We start from the raw sequence: 24,602 nt of genomic DNA on the forward strand, positions 1-24,602 counted from the left end.
AAAACCTTTTAATGAAGCGCCCGGAGTTCTCGGTACACGTCAGTAGCAGACGCATTAGAGAATCAACAAATGACAGCTATATTTGGTAAGCTGTATAGAACTACGCTCCATTGAGTGAACTGGTACGCAACGCTAGCCAGCCGCTGGAAACAGAAATTTATAACCTCTTTTCGTTATACATTCTCGATGTGTGTGTGTGTGTGTGTGTGTGTGTGTGTGTGTGTGTGTGTGTGTGTGTGTGTGTGTGTGTGTGTGTGTGTGTGTGTGTGTGTGTGTGTGTGTGTGTGTGTGTGTGTGTGTGTGTGTGTGTGTGTGTGTGTGTGTGTGTGTGTGTGTGTGTGTGTGTGTGTGTGTGTGCGTGTGTGCGTGCGTGCGTGCGCGCGCGCGCGTGTGTGTGTGTGTGTGTGTGCGTGCGTGCGTGCGTCCGTGTGTGTGGGTTTTACAGAAATGGAAACTTACAGCAGCAAACCAAGCAAACATAACGTGAAGACGGTGCAGGCAAAATTACAAACAGAGTTTAGCGCGAGAAGAACAAGCAGAAATATTTCGACTATCTTATTACGTGGTATTTGATGGTTCCCAGCTGTTACCAGAGGTGAAACAAATTTATTAGTCAACAAAGATAAGCCTCTGAAAAAGGAAAAAAGGGAACCTCTTTTTCTACCTCAGGTGTATGAGCGCGTTCATATAATCAATAAAATAAGACTGCTCCCGTCTCAAAAAGTTTTATTTTTAATTTCGACTTGAATTTTTCTGCAAAAGTGCTCTGCCTATCTCTGTGGACTATACCTTTCACCCTTTGTTGGAAATATCCTCCTCCTAAGAGCGCCATAGCTTTCTTGTAAAAATGTGTGCTCTCTTTGAAGCTTCTACGTTTGCACGATTTATTCGAAGTGAGCTGGCCTTTTAAAATATACCCAGCTCTTGTACTGTAAGCACAACCAGAGAGAAGCTGATGTTCAAAACATACTTCAAAGTGGGGCTGTACACAGACCCCTATTACTTTCTTCATATATATTACACGGCAATAGCTAAAGACGAAGACGAAGCGGTGGAAATTTTCACTATGCATGAAGAAAATCAGGTGCGTGAAGATGCGGAAAATATTTTTTGCTTGTCATGTGATCACTGGTATGTTCACATGGTGTAAACAATTCTCACGCATGACAGATCTGTTTCGCTCTTGAAATCTCTCACCGCAAGGATGTGAGGTCGTGCTTTTCATCGGCGCTATGAAGAAGCCACAACTTTAAGGGGTAATGATTAAAACGGGGGCCTTGAGAAATGAACTGACGATAAACACCATTGTGTGTACTTCCCTTCCACACGTTAGGTTAGCCTACTATGGCCATCGCCTAGTTAACCTCCCTGCCTTTGTATTCTATCTCTTTCTCTCTCTCTCTCCGCACTCTCCTAGCTGACGCCGCGAAAGACAGAAGACTAAACAGAAATCGACATAAAAACTATAATTTATTTGTATTCGTTCCATTGTTGCCAGTTTATAACTAGAGACTGTATGGCGGAACTTTAGATGCGTCTTTGTGCATAATTTGTAAAATATATACCATTTGTGGGTCAAACTTATAGCGGTTAATAAAGCGGTTGAACTTAGTGTTGTGCTGATACATATTGCTTATAAACTGAAATCGCGTTTACAAACAAAGGGGGCGCTCGCGGTGCGTCAGCCCTCAGGGGGTGAAAAGTAGGGTTAACTCTAAGGAATACCTAGAACCGAAAGATTTCCAAAGCAGTTTTCTCTTTTAACGAGGCATCTATGATGTTGTTATTCGACACGGAGAAACCACGAACACCCTAGAACTGATCGTGAAAGTATGAAATCTCATTAGTGAGGCGAAGTATTTTTAAAACCCCGTGAAACGTATGGGAGTGCGAATTGGGATGGCGACCCTTAGAAAAACATGTAAACACAACTTACCGTAAAATTTTCTCGTTTTGCAGAGCACCAGAAGTGGTAGTCGGTCGTTAAACGTTGGCCAGCGCTTTGAAGAAGTGTGTGACAAAGTATATTGCGTCATTGCGGCGGCACTCCACTTTTAAAACTCCTAAAAAAAAAAAATCAATGTTTTGAATCCAGACCCCCTCCCCCCCCCTTCCAAATGGATCATGCGAATCACGCAGTTTTGTTTACAGTCTGCTATGCTGCTGCATGGAGTAAATTAGCTTGATAATACTGTTGCTCAAATGATACATCCTAGACAGAATTACGTTTTAAAAATAAATGTCAAGCACCATACGACAATATGGACAGAGCGTGAATCGCGCATTGCAGCAGATCACGGAGCAGCAGGCGATACCCGCTGCCTCCAGCTCCGGAACGTCTGCTAGCGACAGCGCCAGTTGTGCATGGTCGTCTGCAAATGTGTGCGGTTAGTTTATCGTGTTGTGAACGGCCCCCTAGATTGTCAGACTTGCCGTACTTGCAGGGGAATGTATTATGCGCTGCAGGAATGTCGGACTGCGTGAAAAGCTTCTCGGAATTGGCTAAACAGCGCTACAATGAAAAGCTGTGCATTAACGTCGTTGTGCACCCGGACCGATTTGCTAGCCCGAAATGCATTGGGAAGTCACCTGAACTGACGCGGGCACTCTGTCACCATTGGGCATGGCAAACATTGTAGTGTATTTGTAGAGAGTGGCTTCACTGCAAAGATCATCCAAGCATATAAGTCCCTGGAGGCCGAAAACTATATTGAATCAGGTGGGTGCGCGTAAGGTCATCAACGGGCATATATGCTAGTTAGCTGTTTTTTAATTTACTTTCTTTTTCCCCGTTTTATCTCCATGGTTCTCATACATCGTTCTGCGCTTTCTGTGCGGCTTCCTCATCTTCCTTTTTTTTTTTCTTTCCGTGTGGCGCAGGCCATCCAGTACGTGCACGGACGTCGGAATACAAAGCCTCTCAAAATATTTACTTATGACTTACACACCACATTATTGAATCGCGACTCAATTACATATTCATTAATTTTAATGCCGCGTCTACTTAGCACGATCAACGTTTGCAGAACGGAACGAAGTCGTGCCTGTTATTTTGCGTTTTATTCATCTAAATTTACAAAATGAACTGTGTCGACGGCATCATTACTCGGCTCATGCGCCTCACCAGCACTTGGAATGTTTTTTTTTTTTTACTTCCACCTTGCAACATGATGTTGGGGCGTGACACAAGACGTTTACTAAAAAAAATAAATGAACAACTCTTGGGCGACTCGCATCCTAGACGTGGGGTTTCGTCTGGAAACGCGCCACACATATTTATTGATAAATATGTTTTACAGAGATGCCAGACGCGAAATCTTGTTGCATGCGTATATTAATGGTCTCGACAGAATGCACCAGCTCTTAAACGACTGCTTTCACCTTCTTTTTTGAGTCAGCTTCTTTGAGAACCATTCTTTACATGTATTTAGTATGGGCCGTGCTACCGCAATGCACTTCTAACTCAGATTCTTGACAACAAGGGGTTTTAAAAGTAGATTGCCTCCGCAATGAAGCACCATACTTTGTCACACATTTCTTCAAAGCGCTGTCCAACATTTACTGACCGGCCATCACTTCTGGTGCTCTGCGAAACGAGAAAAATGTTGCGGCAAGTTCTGTTTACATGCTTTTCTATGGGTCGCCCTCCCATTTCGCACCCCCATACGTTTCGCGGTGTTATAAAAATACTTCGCCGCGGTAATGAAATTTTATACTTTCATGATCTCTTCTAGGATGTTGATGGTTGCGCTATGCCAAATAACGGCATCATACGTGTCTCGTGAAATGAGAAACCTGCTTTAAAATCTTTCAGTTTCATGTATTCCAAACGGAGCTAACCCTACTTTTCACCCCCAGTCGGCCAAACCTGGCGACAGAAGCGCCACCGCATCTTGCTTACGTCACAGAATAACAAGTGCCCAGTCCATTTTTCAGGCAGTAATGGATGATGTTCTCAGTAAGTGAAAATCAGTTTTCTGCTATCTTGATGTTTTGATAGCCACGATAACGTTGGAAGAATGTCATCAGCAGGTCGAAAGTGTGCTGACAAGGTTTAAAAGATACCATTTATTTGCAATTCCCCCCCCCCCCGTACTTTTTGTAGAGAACACGTACGTGTTCTCAATTACCTGGACCACAATGTGGCCCCGAAATAAAGACATTCGCATAGGCCAATATAAGCCGACCGGTGTGCACGTATGCGTTGCTAGTGGTGCATTAGCAACATATTGGAGGAGTTTACAAAATAGGTGCACCTCAACCGAAGTAGTTTTCGTGGTAGAACACGCTAGCTGTTAACCAGATAAACCACGCGAACTAAATGGCTGTGACTGCGTGTTGAAATAACGCACACACTGAGCACATGTGCCATATTAAGTGTACACTTTGTGCTAGGAAAGAGTTTTGGATAGTTTTTCCCATACCCTGTTATATAGAGGAAGTTTTTTCACCGTTGACACGCTTGTATTTCGTAAGCAACAAGGGAGAGCCCTGTTGCGGTCAAGGCAGGAGCGTTTTAAAACAAGGCGTACTTCATGTGTCTGATGGAGCTGGGTAATTAGACGGTAAACATTCAGGCACTACTAATGAGCTCGTCATTTCTAATTTTAAGGCGCAATATTTCACTGCAAAATTAAAGGCCGTCAAGCGTGTAGATAAGACCAAGTTTTAACTTTTCTTTGTAACAAAAATGGTTCCAAATCCCAAATCTCTGAAATGAATTTTTGACAGCTCGTTGTGTTTGCTAAACGGGGAACGCATAAACGTACGCAATGGCGTAGTTAATCGTGCTCATGTTCTGAAAACCAGGTCATCTTTTTCTACAGCATCGCATGTCCAAAAGGGGTCGGTTTTATGGGCACAAAAAATACGGCGAATACCATTTTTTTTTTATTTTCAGTGCAGAAAACTGATTCAATTGACTTTAAACCATTTATAGACATCTTAAGATGTCTATCCCAAAGCACACTGTAGATTATCTAAGAAACAGTTGTAAATTTGGTATCGATGGTCTTCGATTGTGAGCGTAACACGGCACCTGAAACCCATATATAAATGTTATTATGTAATTGTGTCATTTAGGTCTAATCAATAATATCTGGAAAACACAGGAATTCAGCTTTAATTTATTCACAGCGTGGCGTACGTGTTTATATGCAAGCTTGTAATTTGTTAAAGAAATGAACTTGCATTTAAGCACTCAACAAGTTTCTCAATTTGATAACCGAGAAAGCCTTCATCGCTTAATCGTGGTAGTAATACTGTAACGAGATCTTGCCACGTTTTGCTTCGAGTTACGTTGGGGTTGTTGCTGCTTGTACTTTTCATGCGGTTTGAAGATTTCATTGAACTTCCTTTCCTGGCATTATATGTATAATACGAAGCTGTCAAAGCTATGTCTCGAGCGAGGCAGTCAGCTATTGTTTCATTTATATCTCGCTCTTTTTCTTGTAATGAAGTTCATATATAACGGCTGCGTACAGTTTATTTTAAGAACTTGGCTGCTGTTGACACACTGTAAAGGGTGCCAACGTGCCAACAATTGTGACCGTTTGAAAAACTTCAATTATCCTAGTCGTCATCATCACTCGGGTACAACACCAATCAATAAAACGACTGTTCTTCACGACAATAATCAGTCGTGTCCCATTTCTTGTCTTATGCGGCCTCTATGGCTTAAATGTATTTGTCCCGTAACTTGGCTCGTTTTGCTATTTCTGAATAGTACGTCATTGTGCTGTGAATTACGAAGTCATTACATCGCTTTTGTATGAAGTGACCTTATCAACCTACCATAGCATAGCTGCCAAGCTCGCGGAAAAATTGATATCCAATGGTTTTTTTACCGCTGATAGTGAGACCTGTTGGCCTGAATATTTGCGCCAACGTATTGAGCCTTGCTGTCACAACCCGGCGGTTTACAAGTTGGCATAAGCTTATTTTGGCAGTACTCTCACGACCAGATGGTTTGCATGTTGGCGTGTGCTTATTTATTAGTACTATCACGATCCGACCCCTTCATGGATCACTGCCTTGTCGTGGCGGAGGGGCTTGCGAAACTCAATGAAGTCGTGAGCTCTGCTGTGTAGGGACACCCAAGATAGACAGGTCACGGCAGAGAGTTCTGACAAAATGTGATTCACTGGAGAAGGTAATGGCAACCCACTCCAGTATTTCCTGCCAAGAAAACCCTATGGCCAGTCACAATACCATTATTGATATGGCGCCGGAAGATGAGCCCCCCAGGTTGGAAGGCGTCCCACATGTTACTGGGGATGAACAAAAGGCGATTCCTAGTAGCTCCAGGACGAATGAAGCGGCTGGGCTAAAGCCAAAAGGACGCTCAGTTGTGGATGTGTCGGGAAGCGACCGGAAAGTCCGATGTTGCATGGAGATATATCACATAGCAACATGGAATGTAAGATCTATGACGCAAGGTAAACTGGATATCGTCAAGCGAGAAATGGAAAGTTTGAACATTGATATCTTGGGTATCAGCGAGCTCAAGTGGACCGGAATGGGAGAATTTAACTCCGGCGACCATTATGTCTTTTATTGTGGGCACGAATCCAAGAGAAGGAATGGGGTCGCTCTCATAGTAAACAGAAGAATGGCTAAGCAGTGCTAGGGTACAACCCCAAAAACGACTGAATGATTTCACTTCGGATCCAAGGTCACCCTTTCAACATAACAGTTATTCAAGTCTATGCACCGACCACTGCTGCTGAAGAAGCTGACTTTGAGAGATTTTATGCGGACCTACAATGCCTTTTAGACCGCACCCCATCATCAGACGTCGTTTTTCTCATAGGAGACTGGAATGCTAAGGTCGGGAGTGAAGAAATATCCGAAATTACAGGCAAGTTCGGTCTTGGTGAGCCAAATGAAGCTGGGCAGAGGCTAGTAGAGTTCTGTCAAGAAAACAGCCTGACCATAGCGAATACTCATTTTCAACAGCACAAGAGGCGCCTGTACACATGGATTTCACCGGACGGTCTGTACAGGATTTAGATCGATTATATTATTTGCCGGCAGAGATGGAGAAGCGCTATACAAGCAGTAAAAACAAGGCCTGGGGCCGATTGTGGCACCGATCATCAGCTTCTTGTTGCCAAAATTAAGCTTCGATTGAGGAGAACGCAGAAAACTAGAAGGCCTTTCAGGTATGATCTGGATCAGATTCCATTAGAATATGCTGTGGAAGTGAGGAATCGATTTCAAGAATTAGATCTAGAAGACAAAGAGCCCGAAGAGATGTGGACTGATGTTCGTGATATAATACAAGAAGTTGCTACTAAGGTAGTTCCAAAGCAAAAGAAATGCAAAAAAGCAAACTGGTTATCTGAAGAGGCTTTGCAAATAGCTGAGGAAAGGAGGATGGCAAAAGGTATGGGGGAGAGAGAAAGATACAAGGTTGTCAATGCGGATTTTCAGAAAATAGCAAGGAGAGATAAGAATGTCTTCCTGAACATACAGCGTCAAGCAGTTGAGGACAACAGCCAATTAAGGAACACAAGAGCTCTGTATAAGACAATCAAAGATATCAAAGTAAGCTTCTGTGCTAAGCTGGGCGTCATAAAGGACAAACGAGGCAAGGACCTCACTGAAGCCTCAGAGATAAAGAAGAGGTGGCAGGAATACACAGAAGAACTGTACAAGAAGGACCCGGATGTGCAAACCCAACATAGGACGGTGGTGATTACTGATCTCGAGCCGGGCATTCTGAAGAGTGAAGTTGAATGGGCCTTAGCCAGCCTTGCTAAGAACAAAGCTAGCGGAATTGATGGTATTCCAGCTGAGTTGCTTCAAAACCTCAACCACGACGCTGTTAACACAGTGCATACATTATGTCAAAAGATTTGGACAACCCTGCAGCGGCCACAGGATTGGAGGAGGTCAGTTTACATCCCCATTCCAAAGAAAGGCAGTGCCAAAGATTGTTCCAACTACCGCACGATCGCGCTTATTTCGCATGCTAGCAAGGTGATGTTGAAAATCCTCCAAGGTAAGCTGCAGCAGTATGTGGATCGGGAGCTTCCGGACGTGGAAGCTGGGTTTCGCAAGGGCAGGGGAACTAGAGACCAAATTGCCAACCTTCGCTGGATCATGGAAAAAGCAAGAGAGTTCCAGAAACCCATTTACTTCTGCTTTATTGATTATGCGAAAGCGTTTGACTGCGTAGATCACAGCAGATTGTGGCAAGCTCTCCAAGAGATGGGAGTTCCAATTCACCTCATCTGTCTCCTCAGGAACCTTTATGAAGTGCAAGAGGCCACAGTCAGAACTGGGCATGGTCTTACTGATTGGTTTCCGATTGAGAAAGGGGTGAGGCAAGGCTGCATACTGTCGCCCTGCCTATTTAACCTATATGCAGAGTGCATCATGAGAAAGGCCTGTCTGGACGAGTCTTCAGCTGGAGTGAAGGTTGCTGGAAAACGTATCAACAACATTAGATATGCGGATGATACCACTTTAATGGCAGAAAGTGAAGTGGAACTCAAGAGACTTCTGATGCGCGTACAAGAAGAGAGTGAGAAGTTTGGGCTTAAACTGAACATTAAAAAGACGAAGATCATGGCGTCTTGCCCTATCAAGTCCTGGAGCATCAATGGACAAGAAGTGGAAGTTGTGACAGATTTTCTGTTCTTGGGCTCCAAGATTACCTCGGAAGGAGACTGCAGCCATGAAATTAGGAGACGCCTGCTTCTGGGAAAGAGAGCAATGGTTAGCCTTGACCGCCTAGTAAAGAGCAGAGACATTAGTCTGCCAACCAAGATCCGTATAACCCGTGCTATGGTCTTTCCAGTTGTGATGTATGGATGCGAGAGTTGGACTGTGAAAAAAGCTGACCGCCGAAGAATTGACGCGTTTGAATTGTGGTGCTGACGAAGACTCTTAAGAGTTCCTTGGACTGCCAGAAGATCAAATCAGTCGATATTGTCGACCATAAACCCTGACTGCTCATTGGAGGGTCAAATTCTAAAGTTAAAGCTCAGCTACTTTGGTCATCTGATGAGAAGAGAGGAGTCGCTGGAGAAAGATTTGATGTTGGGAAAGGTTGAGGGTCGCCGGAGAAGGGGTAGGCAGCGAACGCGATGGTTAGATGGCATTCTCGAGGCATTGCAGATGAAGCTATGTGATGTTAAGAAGATAGTGAGAGACCGGAAAGCGTGGCGTGACATGGTCCATAGGGTCACGAAGAGTCGGACACGACTGAACGCCTGAACTGAACTGATCACGATCCGATGGTTTAGCCCTGGACGAAAACTTATATAGCAGTAATGTACCGACCGGTTAATATGCATGTATTTAAATGACGTACATGTATGGAGCCCGAAAAAGCATTTAAGATGAAGCCTCCGCATTCATGCAGGCATTGCGAAATTAGAGGTTAGACGGACTTATCTAAAAGAATTTGGAAGATATCTTACAGGCGCCGCACATCAAATATAATTCCGAATAAAGAAAATAATAAAATTTCCATACAAAAACGTGTAAGTCAAAGAGACACGATCTCCCCAGTATTTATTCACAGCCTAATTAGAGGAAGTAGTCAGAGACAGAATGGAAGCAATTAGGGGACGGATTAATGTAAAATAGCTCAGTAATCTGCAATTTGCTGATGGCATTGCCTTACTGAGCGAAGACTAAGGTAACGTTGAAGAACGTCGGGAAGGAACAGCAGTTTACAATTGGTAGCCAAGCACTGGTAGTGGTATGCAATTATGTCTATTTAAGACAGGTAATAAGCGTAAATACGGACCATGAAGTGCAAATAACTAGGAGAATGATATTTTCAGAGCGGATTCGGTACGTACTCACAGAATATGACTAACAGCTTAACGGTATCGCCCAAGAGAAATGTATGTAACAGTTGCATCTTAAATGTACTCACCTATGGGGCTCAAAAGTTGGGGACAGCGAATACTGTTCTACTTAAGTTTTTACACAACGCAGAGAGCCATGTAACGAAAAATAAGAGATGTAAACTTGAGAGATAGGGTTCAGAGTAGGTCAAAAAATCTCTGCAGGTAATGGCATTATAGTGGAAATCAAGAATAAATTCGCATGGGCATGGCATGTCGTGCGAAGACAGGATAACCAATGCACGCTTAAGGTAACAAATTGTATACCAAGGGAAGGAAATTCACACAAGTTAAGTGGATGCAGCTTGTACAGGACTGGGGTAATTGGAGACGAATGGTAAATGCCTTCGTCCTGCAGTGGGTATAGTTTGGTTAATGATGATGATGACGCGTATTGTTTACTTGTCTAGGTTAACGAAGGAGCGGCGATGATTGTACTTCATAAAGACTACGAGGCTCAGTGGACAGCGCGACACTGTTTTGTGGTTGGAAATTCATGAAGTTGACGATGTCTACTGCACAGCACGAGGTTGTGTTGCTGCTTTACACAACACGTGTCCGGCTATGGTTATAGCATAGTGATCTCGTGCCTGAGCCCGACAATGACGATGATGTTTGCAACACAGGACGAGACGAAAACAGGGATGTTTGCTGCACAGCCCACAGGCGCCATCTGTGAAGAGCATGATTATTATCGATTGGAATGACGCAAAACTTGCAAATGAAACGCTCGGAGTGATATAACTTGTACCAAGGGATTTCTTGTGTGTTGAGCAGACTCAACTTAGTGGCTGTCGCAGCAGGTTATCACCCCACCTCTTAAACAGAAGCACACACTTGCACTGTGCACTGCACATCTTCATGTTGATGAACATTTATCTGTGCTTAAACGTTTTGGCACTGCTAGGTATACGTTAAATCTATACCATGTTTTGTGCGCGTTCTATCTCGGCAGTAATAAACACACTACCACTTCCGCCCTGCTTAAACACGTAATGAGGTCTGTGAGTTCATCGCCGTGCTTAATAGGTGAGGGCGCTCGATCACTGATCCCGGGGTCCTATATTTTAAGCCGGGTGTGATGGTCGCGTTCCAATGGAGGCGAAACGCATTTTATCAGTGTACGCTTGCAGTTTACTCTTGGCGTGTGCAATACCCGCGCACATATATTATTAACTACAAAGACCACAGCAGTGGCTTCATATGCGGGCTGCGTATTCACAATTAAGCGTCAAAAAAGTGGACCATATTCTGCACAATGCGTATGCAAAGGGATTAAATAGAAATTTGTCAAAGGCAAACACCTTCAACGGTTAAAAACAGGATAACAAAAAATAATAAACAGGCGATGAACAGTGAATGACAAAATGGGCGACGCATTGGAATACAATAAAAAGTTGAATTTAAAAGAAAATTACAAGAGAACAATGTTTCAGCAGATAGATGCAGGTAACTAAGGGGCGTAAATAATTTTTAGCATGTCTTTGAATTCAGTAAAATATTTATTCACTACAACAATCTTGGTAATACCGTTTAATCGTTTGCTCTTCGTATGAAGAAAGACTGCGCTAAGGTTTTTGTTTCTGGACAAGAATATGACACCTGCTTACTGTTTTTGCTACGTGCTGCCAATGGGGAGTGTTTTTTGACGTAGGTGCTTGATGGCAGGGAATAGTAGATTTGATGAAGAAAATCTAAACGGGGTACATTTCAGTGCTTCTTTAATATATGGGTAAGCCGGCACGGTTCTTTAGTTTCGTTACACTAGTGTATGATGATAAATCGGATTATACAAGTATAACACCGCAATTTTGGGTAGTTGTAATGCTATCATACAACTGCTGTTGACGTGGGCATCAAACGGAGCGTCATGTTTCAATTTAGGTCATGTAATAATGTACTAATGTAATAATGTGGTGTAGTCTAATAATTTTATGCGTACTCGAGCAAATTTCATGGGACGTTCATAATCCCTAGGTGTATGAAATGTTCCATCACCATCATCTAAGAAGTACGCATAGAGAGGTGGCGTTGCTACATTAAATTCCTTAAACAAACTTACTTCGACTATATTTGTTTTACGTATACAACTCCCATCGCTTTACTAACCAGCCTTAGCTATCCACCAGCGCCGAAGCTGCTTTACACACTGAAGTTTTGGCTGGTAGGTACGCTGTCTGTTGCTCATGTTGAAGGCCTTTTCGTATAAGCCTATGCGTCTTGGTTTTTCCGCTTAAAAAGTGTAACATCCCAAAGTGACATTCGCTTTGATATATAGCTGCGGATAAACACGGCCGCTCGCAATCAGTTAATGCGCGCTGGCATCGCACATACACGGGCACCTTGGTTTCGCCTCCAATACAATGCGGCCTCCGAATCGAGATCGAAGTCGCATCCTCGGACATAGCAGTCGAGAGCCCTAACCATTAATCCACCTTTTTCCTTTTCATGCTTCTGTTTCGTAGGAGATTGTTAGGAGAGTGCACATCTGATCATGATCTCATTCCGAATGAACAATCATGAGTTTCAATTGCTTATACATTGCGAGGCTAACCCCTTGGTAGTACTCTAATTTACACAGTTTTAGTTGAAAGAGTTGAAAGAGAGTGCCACCCCGCTATCCCAGCGCCAGCGCAGGTCAAATTCCCCTCGACGTCGTTCTTCCCCTTCGCCGCAGGGACACTAGGATGCGCGGCCGATGAAGGTGAGGCCACCGGCGGGTCGAACACGTCCATACCTGTACCCGTGTTTATGTTAAAGAACAAATTCGAAACCTCCGTTGACGGTGTGAAAACAATGGCTCTTGTGAACACTGCTGCTACAGCATCTGTTATGAGCTTGAGTTTTAAAAACTGTTTACGTAGGAAAGTAAGGTTCAGCGGTGACCGCGCAATGTTATTCCATGGTGTCGGCGGTGAACCTTCAGTTCCTCTTGGTGTGTATGCTTCGGTTGTTGTTGATAGTGGCCTCAAGTTTAGAGTAAAATTTGCAGTGCTGCCTCGGTCAACGCATGATGTGAAGCTTTGGATTGATTTTCGGCAAGAGTGTGGTTCAACTTTAGATTGTGGTACGGGAGGGAATGCTTTGAATCCTTTACTACTTTCGGCTCTTGTGGATAACTCGACACCTAATTTTGGAGCAATTGCTGTGAAAGATCATGCAATTTGCCAGCGTTATCTGCAACATTCGTGCGGGCTTTCTCCATTTGCAGCCAGTGCGAATATTTTGAAGCTATAGTAGAACCTACGAGACTTACCTGCTCTAAGAAGAGTATCCTTGTGCCTCGTTTCGTCGTTCCCGTGACTAGAGGCCGCACTGAGCTATGCACAGTGAACCATTCTGAAGAACCAACTTTGTTGCCTCGGGGCATAAAACTCGCCCGTTTCGAGGAAGTAGTACCAGGTTCCGTCGCGGCGTTAAACAGATTTGTCATTGACCAGCAGGTGCAAGAAGGTATGGAGATCCAGGTTATGGCTATGATAATTAAGTCGCTTTCTAGAACCGAGCGCCCAATTTAGTGGAACTACTTCTGAAACATGTGACAGCGCTCGGCTCTGCTAAGGACGACTCAACACTACTGCCTACCAGTCGTATTCATCTCATGATCAACACCGGGTACGCACCTCCAATACGTCAGAAGCACTATCGAGTCTCAACTGAACGTAAGATATAAAAAGAGGAAGTTCGAGACATGCTAATACGCGGCATTATACGAGAGTCCTGTAGTCTTTGGACAGCTCCAGTTATCCTTGTTAGAAAGATGGTACATGGAGGTTTTGTGTTGACTACCGCTGCTTAAATACAGTCACGAAGGAAGATGTCTACCCGCTTCTATGTATAAATAAAGCAATTCACTGTCTGCATTCTGCTACATACTTTTATTGTATTGACTCGAGATTCGGCAACTGGCAAATTCCCTTGCGAATTGCAGATAAAGAAGAAACGGCATTCATAACACCAGATGGACTTTATAAATTTATTGTTATGCCGTTTGAATTATGTAACATATTCGAGCGGTTCATGGATACAATCCTCCGTGGACTAAAGTGGCAAATTGTTTTATGTTATTTAACGAAGTTATGATTTCTGGCAAAACACTTAGTGAGCACAACAGCCATCTGGATATCGTGCTTGATTGGATAGAATGAGCTGATCGTGTTCTGAATGCAAAAAATAATACCATTTTGGGGATCGTGAAACAATTGTCCTCTGTCACTTAGTTGATAAAAAAGGTGTTCGACCAATTCATACGAAAATGGAAGCTGTCACAATTTTTACCGCGCCCAAATCAGTAAAAGAGCTGCACAGCTTTTCGAGGCTATGCTCGTACTTTCGACGCTTTATACCGAGGTTTGCGGACATCGCTTACCCACTCACGTGTCTACTACATAAAGATGCACCATTCAATTGGACCAGCGAATGTGACTCAGCTTTCCGTGATCTGAAATTTCTTTTGACCTCAGGAACCATCCTCTGCCACTTCTGACTTCTGAGCGAGGATGTCGTGTGTCCTGCGTTTCCTTCAAGAACTCAGTGAAGGTACCAGTCTGTCAGTGTGGTCTGCGGGAAAGTATATGCTCAGGCGATGTTCATTAACAGTCAACCTAAAATTCGATACCCCCTCCCCCCCATACTATGTTCTCTGCAGTAAATACAAGTCTCAAGCATGACACTAGGGGGCGCGGTAAGGTTGGAAGAGGGGTAATTATAGGGCTCTCTCAGCGTTTTTTTTTTGCCGGGTCCAAATAACTGTTAATCGGGCCATTACACATAGTGATGACTGCAGACATTTCTGCGATACAGTGCGTCCTTTGTCTGTCGTCAAAAAACTCGGTTTGTCGAATAGGCTACGCGGTCTCGTTACTTCACGAATACTGTCGACAATCGGTAGGGCAGGTTAGGTGCCCTCGTGACTTTGTCCACCTGTCAACCTATCAATGTACGTAGACTAGTTGGCTGCAGATTCATTGCCATTGGAAGTTGATATGGGCGAGCGTTCACTAATCAGTAAGGTATGTGACGTCCTAATAATGCAAGATGGCTTAGTGTAAATGTGTTCTGGGAAACGTCCTGCAGTGACGGGACAAAATCTAAAACGCGGCAACCTTGGCCAGACAATTTTTAGAGTTGGACGCCCTCTACAGGTATTAAACCTTGACCAGAAAAAAATTCAAAAAATGTATGTAAACAATAAAAGCGCATTAGCTGAAACGACGAAATGTGGCCAGGCAGAATCGAGGCGGTTCTCTTCGGGTGGCGTATTGGCCCCGCTCTACTTATATATTGCTGATGATCTTTCGTTAAGGGCAATACTGCACTGGCGTTCTTCGCTTCATAAAGTACATTAGACGGTAGCCACGCGTCACATAAAACAAAGCTTAGACAGCATAAGGTCGCTAAATGCGTTCCTACACAGCTCTACTGAATAGGACCATTCCTAGCTTTGGATTACTGCTACATAAAATTTGCACTGAGCCATTATGGGCTCGAAGCTTCTCTTCATATCCACGGCAAGAAATAATAGCAGCAACGCAGTGGCTTAGTTCGAAAGCTCCCAGAAAAGTAAGGGGAAAAGACCGGCAGGGACTTAGGTGGCTTAATAAGAATACGCAATTCGGGTTGGCATAGTTAATGGAGTTTAAGGTCCCAAGGCAACTCAGAGACGCAGTCGTGGAGGGGCATGGGATTTCAGACAAGCCGATTTGTTGAGATCAAGAGGATCTAACTAGCACAGGACCGAGTGATATGGAGGGAGAATTACGGGATAGTAATTCCCCCCGAAGGCATGATAAAAAGAATAATGTAAACCCGAACAACGAGGGATGAATGTTGCAACTAATGAAGGTACAACAGCAGTGGTTTAACGTTTTCACACTTGTCATTAGTTTGGAAGTTCTGCATACGAGCTTGTAGGATGTAGTTGTGTTTCGCAATGTAGGGCGTCCCGGTGACCTTCCAATACAGTATAAATACGTGCACATTCCTCTAGTCGCAGGCGTTTAATGCCCTAAACATGTTATGCACACGAAACCATGTCGTTCCTTGTAAGTGCACGCGTTCTATATTTGTTGGACGTTTTTCATGTTAGTTTTTCTAAGCATGATTACAGCGCACCAAAGGAGGGGGGATGCTGCGACTTGCGCGTAAGTCGGTGCTGGGTGGGGTGCAGGAAGGTCGGATGCCATAGGTTGGGTGATGGTTGCCAGCTCTTCTTTAATGATGCTGCGGAGACCGACATCATTAGAAGCTACAGAAGAATTATCGCACCCGTGTCGACAGACAGGCTTGGGGGCTTGAAGCTCCTCGTGGATGATGGCTTGAATTAGTGCCCGCAGATCGAGTTCAGCATAGGTCGGTCCAGTGGCGATGCCAGGCTGCAATCGGGAGGACTGCAGCTGGTCGATGCGTTGGCAGGTCGTAATAATGGAATCAATTGTTGAAGGATTCTGGGCAACTAGGGTGCTATAAGCCATATAAATTCATTCCTTTCAAGACGTGGTATACTCATGAAGGTTCCGGCATGGTGGGACTAATGCGCCGGCAAAGTGCAAGTAGGGCCTTCATGTAAGAAGCATATCACATCAGGACCTTGAAGGCGGGAAGCAAGCTTTGTCTTCGCGATCTCAGTCCGAACTGCCGGGTCGGCGAAGTATTGCCGGAACTGCGGTTTGAATGTGGTCCAGTTAGTGGTGTGGGGTTCGCGATTGACAAACCAGTTTTTGGAGACATCAATGAGGTTGAAATAAACACTGAGAATTTTTAGAGCATGGTCCCGCCGGTTGTAGGCACTGTAGCGTTCGTAGGTGTCGAGCCAGTGATCGACGTCTTCATCGCGACGACCAGCGAACAGCGGCAGATGGCGCTGTCATGTGGGCATGGTCGGAGAGGGTGGTGCAGCCGAGGTAGAGGGTCCGGCTGGTTCATGGGTACTCTTGTTACACATAGCAATGGTGGCAGTTGCCAAACGGCGACCAGAACGTAGCTCCAGTGAGAGGCAGACCCAAGGCAGCAAGGGGGCCTCATTTTACCTCCAGCACTTGTGAAAGAAGGCTAGGTCGAGACGGCAATGTCTTGACGGCAAGGTCAGCGACGCCTTGTCAAGCGTTTTAATGCGATCACGAACCCACGCGCGTGCCCGAGCCGGCGCCGTGGGACGATGATTATAGTATGTGCAAATGAAAGAAGATCATGACATGTACAAATGAAAGAAGATACCAGGATGCATATAATGTCGTAATTTATCGGATCAGTCTTCGTGAACAGCACATCTCGTTTATTGTGGGCTCCTCTCATTTTTTTGGTAAAACAATCTAATTTCCTCATCCAGTATCCGAGGTAATGAGAGCATCATTACAATCATCAATGTGCCATATGGTGACCACCGACTTCCACAGTAAGGCTAAAAAATTTGCAAAATGAAAAAACGCCTGGTTTGCTCACAGGTCCGAACAAGTGCTGATCCTGAAAAATATCGAAGAAGCAGTACCTATCATACCTTGTTTTAGGTATCGCGCGCGTACCAACGTTACCACGTGCAATGTCCGGCGACGGCTACTTTATGTTTGATGCTGTAGTAGTCGGGACCATTTCAGAAACATCTAAAAGGGTGGAGTGCAAAAGGAGTAGGGACCGTAGGTGACGCCTCCCGTCTGTAATCTAGAGCTGCCAGCTACCTTGGGGGTAGCGATGAAACCAAGTCAGCGTAAATGAGATGAACTAACGTGCCTTCATACACTATTTACAGGATATTATTTACAGCAAATCGTCAGTGCAGCCGAGGACTACAAGCAAGAAATAACTGTAGTAAACGGTAGTGAAGGTCTCGTTCTCTCGAGGCAGCGGTCCCGATTATATTGCGGCCAGAGAGGACCATGCAGCGAGCGCGCTGATAAATCTGTTACAATCTGTTGCGGCGCGAACGCGAATCGACGCCATGAAACTGGCGCCGGAGTGTTTGGAATTTCGGGAGCAAGTTTGACCATGGCGCTCACCGATGCCTTCCTTAAATGGGAGCGGCCTTGCGGATCAGCATCGGGATTTGCGAATGGGATGTTAGCAAGAGAACCTTGACGTTCAGTTGAGCGGAATCCGGGTGGCTTTCCCTTAAACAACAAGGATAACTTGTCCGATAATTTTAGCCCTACGTTAGGAATGGAAAGCTATGCTGTGCCAAACGTCGCTCGAGGCCTAGGTTATCGGCTCACCGTTTTTAAGGGAGAGGCAGACGAGTATGCTTGTACTGAGGCGAAGGCAGCCTTTGAGAACTGGATGAGCGGGGGGTGGGGGGCGTGAGAATTTGTGTCAGTGAGGTTTGTCGTCAGAGGAGACGCGCAGTTGCGAAATTTGAGCAATCGGCGAGCCAGTACTCATTAATCGCTTTGGCTGGTTTTTCGAACCACGAAGTACGAACTCAGGCTACTCAAATTGTTGTGCAGGAGCACATTCTCGGCACGAAGATCCAGCACCTTATCGAAGAATGCATCAATTTGATTAGCCGTCTTTTGGATAATCGTAACATCATTCAATGAAGCACTGACGTAAGCTGTATCCTGAAGATTCAGGCAGGAGCGAATTGGCGTTTCAGTGTCGCTGGTTCTGCAGAGAAGCCCTATCACCGAAGGATTGCACAGCTTCACGCAGTGGACACATTTGTACAGGTGCGCACAAAAATAAACGGACCGTAACTTTCCAATCAAATTAAAATCACGCCTCCTGCACTGTATATAAGAAAAGAATGTTCGTCCAAGTGAAAGGGCACGAAAGGGCACCGGCCTCTACTACCGGTTCGCAGATACCACGACTGCCCGTCTCTACTAAACAACGCGTGAAAAATTTTCGTAGGGAACAGCGTGTTCCGTTTACATTCGTCCGCACGGGTACATGCTGTTCGCAGATTTCATGAGGATATAATATTATTCGGTCTAGACGTTGATGCATTTGAAGCGAAAACTCTGCTTCTAAGACTCGCACGATGCAATTGCTGCCTCCTACAAGTTTTCTCGCAGGAGCTAGCACGTGGACTGCATCGGGTGCCATCCTGCATCAAATCTCCGATGAAAGGTCACCAGAAGAACAGAAATTTTGAAAGCATGTAATAGTGGCAAACTCATGTTCCTGATAGTTGGCGTATGATGTTGATGGTGTCTGAAGACATACGGGGAACTACGCAGGTGCGTGCTTTCCACAAATTCGCTGCCGTAGATTACTACAACTTAGCAGAAAATACTTGTGCTTTCCCTCTATGTGAAGCGGAAAAGCGAAATCATGGATTTTTTTGTCGTGTTCACCTCACAAAGAAGCGAAAGAGCCTACCAAAACGAATTCTAGTTTCTTTGTATCCACTAATCACGCAGGTCTCTTGGTGACTCGGCAGTTTTGTGAGACATCGCTACCCTCATACCGATTGGTGTTAAAGCTATGCTTGTCCTTGTTTATGGGTTTCAAAAATAAACACCAATGAAAACAAGTTGTCTGATGTCCCACAAGGCATCAGTTTTGGACGCATTGTTTCTTATGACCTAATCGACTGATTCAGCAATTACTTGCATTAGTAGCTATAACACTGTGAGCTGACTGTTTTGCATGCCTCTCTACTAATTTCTCCCCTTCATGGATCACTGCCTTGTCGTGGCGGAGGTGCTTGCGAAACTCGATGAAGTCGTGAGCTCTGGTGTGTAGGGCCACCTAAGATAGGTCACGGCAGAGTGTTCTGACAAAATGTTATTCACTGGAGAAGGTAATGGCAACCCACTCCAGTATTTCCTGCCAAGAAAACCCTATGGCCAGTCACAATACCATTAATGATATGGCGCCGGAAGATGAGCCCCCCAGGTTGGAAGGCGTCCCACATGTTACTGGGGTTGAACAAAGGGCGATTTCTAGTAGCTCCAGGACGAATGAAGCGGCTGGGCTAAAGTCAAAAGGGCGCTCAGTTGTGGATGCGTCGGGAAGCGACCGGAAAGTCCCATGTTGCAAGGAGATATATCACATAGCAACATGGATGTAAGATTTATGACACAAGGTAAACTGGATGTCGTCAAGTGAGAAATGGACAGATTGAACATTGGTATCTTGGGTATCAGCGAGCTCAAGTGAACCGGAATGGGAGAATTTAACTCCGGCGACCATTATGTATTTTATTGTGGGCACGAATCCAAGAGAAGGAATGGGGTCGCTCTCATAGTAAACAGAAGAATGAGCAAAGCAGTGCTATGGTACAACCCCAAAAACGACCGAATGATTTCACTTCGGATCCAAGGTCACCCTTTCAACATAACAGTTATCCAAGTCTATGCACCGACCACTAAGGCTGAAGAAGCTGACGTTGAGAGATTTTATGCGGACGTACAATGCCTTTTAAACCGCACCCCATCATCAGACGTTGTTTTTCTCATAGTAGACTGGAATGCTAAGATCGGGAGTGAAGAAATATCCGGAATTATAGGCAAGTTCGGTCTTGGCGAGCCAAATGAAGCTGGGCAGAGGCTAGTAGAGTTTTGTCAAGAAAACAACCTGACCATAGCGAATAATCATTTTCAACAGCACAAGAGGCGCCTGTATACATGGGCTTCACCGGACGGTCTGTACAGGAATCAGATCGATTATATTCTTTGCCGGCAGAGATGGAGAAGCGCTATACAAGCAGTAAAAACAAGGCCTGGGGCCGAGTGTGGCACCGATCATCAGCTTCTTGTTGCCAAGATTAAGCTTCGATTGAGGAAAACGCAGAAAACTAGAAGGCCTTTCAGGTATAATCTGGATCAAGTTCCATTAGAATATGCTGTGGAAGTGAGGAATCGATTTCAAGAATTAGATCTAGAAGACAAAGAGCCCGAAGAGATGTGAACTGATGTTCGTGATATAATACAAGAAGTTGCTACTAAGGTAGTTCCAAAGCAAAAGAAATGCAAGAAAGCAAACTGGTTATCTGAAGAGGCTTTGCAAATAGCTGAGGAAAGGAGGATGGCAAAAGTTATGGGGGAAAGAGAAAGATACAAGGTTCTCAATGCGGATTTTCAGAAAATAGCAAGGAGAGATAAGAATGGCTTCCTGAACATACAGTGCCAAGCAGTTGAGGACAACAGCTAATTAAGGAACACAAGAGCTCTGTATTAGACAATCAAAGATATCAAAGGAAGCTTCTGTGCTAAGCTGGGCGTGATAAAGGACAAACGAGGCAAGGACCTCACTGAAGCTTCAGAGATAAAGAAGAGGTGGCAGGAATACACAGAAGAACTGTACAAGAAGGACTCAAATGTGCAAACCCAACAAAAGACGGTTTTGATTACTGATCTCGAGCCGGGCATCCTGAAGAGTGAAGTTGAATGGGCCTTAGCCAGCCTTGCTAAGAATAAAGCTAGCGGAATTGATGGTATTCCAGCTGAGTTGCTTCAAAACCTCAACCATGACGCTGTTAACATTCTGCATACATTATGTCAGAAGATTTGGACAACCCTGCAGTGGCCACAGGATTGGAGGAGGTCAGTTTACATCACCATTCCAAAGAAAGGCAGTGTCAAAGATTGTTCCAACCACCGCATGATCGCGCTTATTTCGCATGCTAGCAAGGTGATGATGAAAATCCTCCAAGGTGGGTTGCAGCAGTATGTGGATCGGGAGCTTCCGGACGTGCAAGCTGGGTTTCGCAAGGGCAGAGGAACTAGAGACCAAATTGCCAACCCTCACTGGATCATGGAAAAAAAAAAGAGAGTTCCAGAAACCCATCTACTTCTGCTTTATTGATTATGCGAAAGGGTTTGACTGCGTAGATCACAGCAGATTGTGGCAAGCTCTCCAAAAGATTGGAGTTCCAATTCACCTCATCTATCTCCTCAGGAACCTTTATGAAGGGCAAGAGGCCACAGTCAGAACTGGGCATGGTCTTACTGATTGGTTTCCGATTGAGAAAGGAGTGAGGCAAGGCTGCATATTGTCGGCCTGCCTATTTAACCTATATGCAGAGTGCATCATGAGGTAGACCGGTCTGGACGAGTGTTCAGCTAGAGTGAAGATTGCTGGAAAACGTATCAACAACCTTAGATATGCGAATGATACCACTTCAATGGCAGAAAGTGAAGTGGAACTCAAGAGACTTCCGATGCGCGTACAAGAAGAGAGTGAGAAGTTTGGGCTTAAACTGAACATTAAAAAGACAAAGATTATGGCGTCTTGCTCTATTAAGTCCTGGAGCATCAATGGACAAGAAGTGGAAGCTGTGACAGATTTTCTGTTTTTGGGCTCCAAGATTACCTCGGAAGGAGACTGCAGCCATGAAATTAGGAGACGCCTGCTTCTCCGAAAAAGAGCAGTGGTCAGCCTTGACCGCCTAGTAAAGAGCAGAAGAGACATTAGTCTGCCAACCAAGACCCGTATAACTCGTGCTATAGTCTTTCCAGTTGTGATGTATGGATGCGAAAGTTGGACTGTGAAAAAGGCTGACCGCCGAAGAATTGACGCGGTTTGAATTGTGGTGCTGGCGAAGACTCTTGAGAGTTCCTTGGACTGCCAGAAGATCAAATCAGTCGATATTGTCGACCATAAACACTGACTACTCATTGGAGGGTCAAATTCTAAAGTTAAAGCTAAGCTACTTTGGTCATCTGATGAGAAGAGAGGAGTCGCTGGAGAAAGACTTGATGTTGGGAAAGGTTGAGGGTCACCGGAGAAGGGGTAGGCAGCGAACGCGATGGTTAGATGGCATCCTTGAGGCACTGCAGATGAAGTTATGTGATGTTAGGGAGATAGTGAGAGACCGGAAAGCGTGGCGTGACATGGTTTATAGAGTCACGAAGAGTCGGACACGACTGAACGACTGAATTGAACTTACTAATTTCTACAGGTAGTTGAATTGCATGACACTTGTGAAGTCATGTCTGCCATCAAATCAGGCAATGATCTGGTAGCTCTATGATAAGACTCTTCTTGCTGAAGCAGCTGGAACAACTGGCTGGTACGCAGGCTGAAATGAAGTCGCCGATGAAAATGGACGTAGGTTGCAGTCGCAGGACAGCATCCCACTTGAACGCAGGGCTGTGTAAGTGACAACTGCAGCTGGTGGCTGGAGCTCCCTCAAGCTGCAAATCATGACCGCTTTTCTCTAGTGACCCTGTTTATGAAGCACTAAAAAATTATTGATTGATAGATAGGTTGACTGATTAAATGTTTTTGCAATATAGCTACAGTATCTGGACAAGCCTAAGTCTCTAAAGTGTTCCTATATTTTAGTTACAATTTTTCACAGAAACCAGATTAGTAACCACGTGACTACGATGTGAAGGACTGTAAAACAGTGAAGGTGTTTTCTGAAAATGGCACTTTGCGGCTAAATGATACAGACATAATCTTATCGCATGCCAATTATGTACTGAACTTTTACGCATTATTTTGTTTCTTGGTTCATCGTCATCTTGATATCAGCAAATCCTCCGCAAAGAAGGGCACGTAAAAAAAGCGCTGTCTCTTACCCCCTCTCAGACTCCGAAATGAAACAGAACGTTTTTTTTGCAGCGCGATGGAAGAAAAAGTAAATTTTATAATAAAAATGGATAGCAACGTACATTTGTTCGACAGGTTCACAGTTTATACGCTGAAACCAAGCTGCTTCAAAATCTAAAGATGATGTTTGGATATAAAGGTCAGAACAACTCCTATGTGATCGGGATTTCAAGAAATAATGCGGTGGTCCTCGAGATTTCCGAAATCCCTACACATTACTTTCCCATCACCGACGGCTACTTCTCAAATATGTTTCTACTCCAATATAATAACCGCACGATCTATTTTTGGCTGGAAAGAAATTGCACGCAATACTTCTTGCGTTTTTGCCGTAAAAACAGCCGGTGAAGTTCACATACATTTTTGAAAAGTAATAAACAAAAGTTTATTGCAGAGTTTCGAAGATTGGGTCGGCTACAAAATTGCGGTTGCGCAGGAAGTAATTTATCACTTTTCAGATCCAAATGACAGTTACGCAGTGCCTTTATCAGCCGAGAATTTTTCGTATATAGGATGACAGCGCGTCTCCATCATTGTAAAATTGCGCCGCTTTCACAATAGCACATAGAAGTTTTCTGCGGATATTTTATCATTCAAACCAGCCGGGCTGGCGTTCGAATGATGTGTTCAAGGTGTGCGGGATCGAAACATAGGCCGCGGCCGCGGCGTCTACTTTCCGATCAAGGTGAGAAGCCAGACAACCGTGTGCTGTGCGATATGAATCCACGTAAAAAAACCGTACGCGGTCGACATATTCGAAGCCTTCCACTATGCCATTGCTCAAAGGTTCAAACGCTTCAGTTTGTAAAACCTTATGAACCAAACCAAACCGTTTTTGTGTAATTGTATACATGAAAACGTAGTGAAAGAATATACTCCAAACATCCTCTCCGGCACTTTATTTTATTCACCACTCATTGTTAATGGTACAAGTTCTCATTTCTTCTTTCAATGAGCGAGAAGTCATAATTAAAGAATGCAAAGCTTCACACGCTACCATGATTTGGAACTCCCTTTAGAATATTGAGGTGGTTAGCTATAATCTATGCTCTCTACTCGCGTAGCCACTGCACCAAACTCGTTTTGTACAAAGTGCCATAGGCCTCGCTTATTCTTTTCCTGTGACATGTGGCAAACGTACTAAGGATAGATGGGCACATGCAAGAATTAAAGACTTCTAGAACCGGAAGTGAATTTCGAGAAAGCGTCCAGACAGTTTGAAATTCATTGCAGCTACTCTAC

Source organism: Amblyomma maculatum, chromosome 11, assembly GCF_055883805.1.
Source record: "Amblyomma maculatum isolate TAMU_Amacu chromosome 11, ASM5588380v1, whole genome shotgun sequence".
Taxonomy (NCBI): domain Eukaryota; kingdom Metazoa; phylum Arthropoda; class Arachnida; order Ixodida; family Ixodidae; genus Amblyomma; species Amblyomma maculatum.